General features: G+C 42.8%; 1 pseudogene; it reads right to left on the bottom strand.

Annotated features, from left to right (window-relative positions):
- Positions 1 to 604: 604 nt before the first annotated feature.
- LOC106973053 (eukaryotic translation initiation factor 1-like) lies at positions 605 to 3,796 on the bottom strand (annotated as a pseudogene).
- Between the last annotated feature and the right edge of the window lie 247 nt (positions 3,797 to 4,043).

A 4,043-nucleotide genomic window follows, 5' to 3' on the forward strand; every position in this document is an offset into this window, starting at 1 on the left:
TTTAATTTTTGGATACTGTTTTTCGTAGTGTCTATACCAATTTACATTCCTACCAACAGTGCAGCAGTGTTCCCTTTTCTCCACACTCCATTTCTCTGGCCATTTTTAAATTTAATTTAATTTTTTGTTTCTGAAAGCAAGTTTTGTTTAAGTAGGGGGTTAAATACATTACATAACATTAAAACTGAAGAAAAGTTAAATAAAAAACCAGCGTGTTACTTCACATGACATTGGGTAGCTTTTGCTAGTAAGTTGCAAGGTCTACAGCCAGCTACATGACTGATGCATCAGTTTGAAATTTGTTCCCTTGTCAAAAGTTTAACTCTGATAGAAGGTTGGCCTCACATTCTGGTGTTTGGATGTCAATTAGCTACCGATATGTCTGGTCAAAAAAACCTTGGTGGCAAGCCAGATGTCCTATCACGCTTCACTAGAGAGAAGATGGTGACTCTAAGCCCTGTCTACAGCAGGTTGGAGATACCAGGGATCTTTCTTTGACTACCAAGGACTCCCTCTAGCAGCACGACTGCCACCGATGTCTTACCTCATCCTGTCCTCTCAGCTCTGCCGCGGGCTGTTCAGGTGGTGACATTCTCTTAGGTCAGGGAACTCTGAAGAGGGAGAGCTGATGAGCTTCTGGCCAGATGTAGCCTGCTGTGATCTTGGGGCTTTGGGCTTGACTGAAACATCACATTACTGCTTGGTTTCAGGCCAGATACTGCCAGACGCCTACTGCTTGACCTCTGTTTAAATGAGGGACTTCAAGACTAGACAGCATGGCTCTTTTCAGTTTATCGGATGAAGGAGTTACACTAGTCCAAGTTAAAAGCAGAGCCCAAATGGTTACATTATACAAGCTGTGAGGTTTTCAAACTTATGACATGGGATAGAAGGGAAATTCTGCTCATTGCAAGGAAATCCTCACTTAAGCTTCAGTGAGCCAAAAGCACTTAAAACCCATGAAACTTCAGCTGGTCGTCCTTAGCCAGTCCAATCTCTGTGAGGGAGGAACTGGCATATATACTTGTACTGGTCTCCCAGTAGCTGAATTACTTCTCCATATTCTGGAAGCTCACTTATAGTACCATTGCAGGCAAATTTCTTCTTAAATGCTTTCATTAGTTTCTTTTTATTTATTTTTTATTTTTTTAAGTTTATTCATTTTTGAGAGACAGAGAGAGACAGAGCATGAGTGGGGGAGGGACGGAGGAAGAGGGAGACACAGAATCTGAAGCAGACTCCAGGCTCCAAGCAGTCAGCACAGAGCCTGATGCGGGGCTTGAACTCACAGACCACAAGATCATGACCTGAGCCAAAGTTGGTGGCTCAACCGACTGAGCCACCCAGGCACCCCACTAGTTTCTTTTTATCATAATCATTAGTGATCCTGTAGATAGTACTAGGGGTCTTCCTGTTGTTGCTCTGTTGAAATCCTTTTTAATATAGATTTTTAAATGTTTATTTATTTATTGAGAAAGAGACACACAGAGAGAGAATTCTAAGCAGGCTCCACACCCAGTGCAGAGCTGACAAGTGGCTCTATCCCAGGACCTTAAGATCATGACCCTAGCTGAAATCAAGTCGGTGTCTTACCTGGCTGAGCTACCCAGGCACCCCTCTCTGTTGAATTCTGAGGATATAATCCTCAGTGCCAGTAGGAAGCAGATCATCACCCTTACTTGTATCAGTAAAGGGATCAAAATAGTGAAGGTTTTGGATAGTGGATATTCTATAGGATTCCTTTTCCTCAGGGGAAACAGTGGAAAAATGGTGGGAGAAGGTGGGCGTGGGGATGGAGCCTTGGGAAGCAAAAGGCTCAAGGAGGAGGCTTCTGAGTCCTTGTTGAGCAGTGACTCTGTGACTGGGTCTTTGACCATTTTTTAATTGGTCAGTTTGTTTTTGCTTTGGAGTTGTTTGAGTTCCTTACATATTTTAGAAATGAACCACTTATTAGGTATATGATTGACAAATATTTTCCACCCTTTTTCTGACCCTCTGTAGGTTGCTTTTTCATTTTGTTGATTAGTTCCTTTGCTGTCCAGAAACTTTGTAGCTTGATGTAGTTCCACTCGTTTTTGCTTTTGTTGCTTATGCTTTGGTGTCATATCAAAACAATTATTGCTAAGACCAATGTCAGGAGCTTTTTTCCTATATTTTTCCAGGCATTACAGTTTAAGGTCTTAGCTTTCATTTTGGTAAGGTTGTTGAAGATAAGGGTCCAATTTCATTCTTTTGCATGTGAACACCCAGTTTTTCCAGCACCATTTACTGAGGAAACTAGCCTTTCTCTGTTGGATATTCTTGCTTCCCTTGTCAAGTGTTATGCAAGTGTTTATTTCTGGGCTCTCAATTCTGGTTTTTAAGTCTATGTATCTGTGTTTATGCCAGTACCATACATACCGTTTTGATTACTATAGCTTTTTAGTACAGTTTGAAATCAGGAAATGTGATGCCTCCAGCTTTGTTCTTCTTTCTCAGGATTGCATTGTCTTTTTGAGGTCTTTGGTCCCATATGTATTTTAGGATCACTATTTCTATTTCTGTGAAAACTGCCATTGGAATTTCCATAGGGATTACACTAAATTTGTAGATTGCTTTTGTTAGTATGGGCATTTTTTTTTAATATATGAAATTTATTGTCAAATTGGTTTCCATACAACACCCAGTGCTCATCCCAAAAGATGCAGTATGGGCATTTTTTAAAAGTAGTCTTTGCACCAGTGCAGAGCCCAACATGGGGCCTGAACCCATGACCCTGAGATCAAGACCTGAACTGAGATCAAGAGTCGGATGCTTAACTGACTGAGCCACCCAGGTGCCCTGGTAGCATGGACGTTTTAACAATGTTAATTCTTCTGATCCATGAACATGTGATATCTTTCCATTTATTTGTGTCTTCTTCAATTTCTTTCATTAATGTCTAATATTTTTTGTCTTATAGTTCCTCTCTTAAATTTATTCATAAGTACTGTATTGCTTTTGGTGCTATTGTAAATGGGATTGTTTTCATTATTTCTTTTTCAGAGAGTTCACTGTTAGTGTATAGAAATGCAACTGACTTTTATATGTTCATATTATATCCTGAAACTTTACCGAATTTCTTTAGTTTTTTTGGTGGAGGTTTTTAGGGTTTTTCTTTCTGCACAGATTATGTCATCAGCAAAGATGATTTTATGTCTTCCTTTCTTATTCTGATTTGGGCACACTGAAAGCTGGAGGCCTGCAGCCATGGCCTCAGGGTCTTGGCACTGGTGCACACGCTGCATTATAGGCCGGTGATTAGACTTGGTCAGCAGGGTGCAGGTGCACAGTAGTTGCAAGCAAGCCCAGGAGGGGAGGCCAGTGACATGAGAGGCCTACATCCAGGCCCAGGAGCAGCTGCAAGGGCTTTGGCTCTCCGTTGTGCCCCTGTAGCTGCAGGATCTCCCGACTGGCATGTATACAGCAGAGGAGACTAGTGATGGGATTCAGGGCAAGGGTGTGCAGGTGCACAGCCAGAGCGGCTAGCTTCAAGCATGCACTTGTGAGTGAGGGCCCACTACAGGAACTATAGCCTTGCCTTTTGTACTTCTACAGCTGCAGAGGCTGGGGGTTGCTAGTGGGGATTCTAGGCTCTGCTGGGGGTGGGCAGGCTAGGAATTGGAGAGGAATCAGGTGGCTTGAAAATACCTGTGGGATGAAAACCCTGTAAAATCTGCAGGCGATGTACAGCGACTGTGCTTGTCATTGAATTTTTCAGTGGCAAAAGCTGCTGGACTCCTTGGCAAAGCAGGTCACTGGGAATCTCCTGGTGCATGGCTGATACTGGTAGCCCTTGCTCTTCCTTATTCCCGACTGTCTCTCTACATCTAGCTTTGCCGGTGTCTAGGTGGAGTGAGGTAGAAGCTGGTATCTGGAAAGACTGTAGAAGCTGGTTGATCATCTGCTTTTCCTTTCCCAGCAAGAGAACTTTCTCTAGCTAGCGCGTTTCCTCTCCAGAATAGAACAGTGCTGGCCTTGGGGTGTGGGGTGGGAGGTTGTGAAATGATGTAGGATGAATGGAG

Source organism: Acinonyx jubatus, chromosome B2, assembly GCF_027475565.1.
Source record: "Acinonyx jubatus isolate Ajub_Pintada_27869175 chromosome B2, VMU_Ajub_asm_v1.0, whole genome shotgun sequence".
NCBI lineage: Eukaryota > Metazoa > Chordata > Mammalia > Carnivora > Felidae > Acinonyx > Acinonyx jubatus.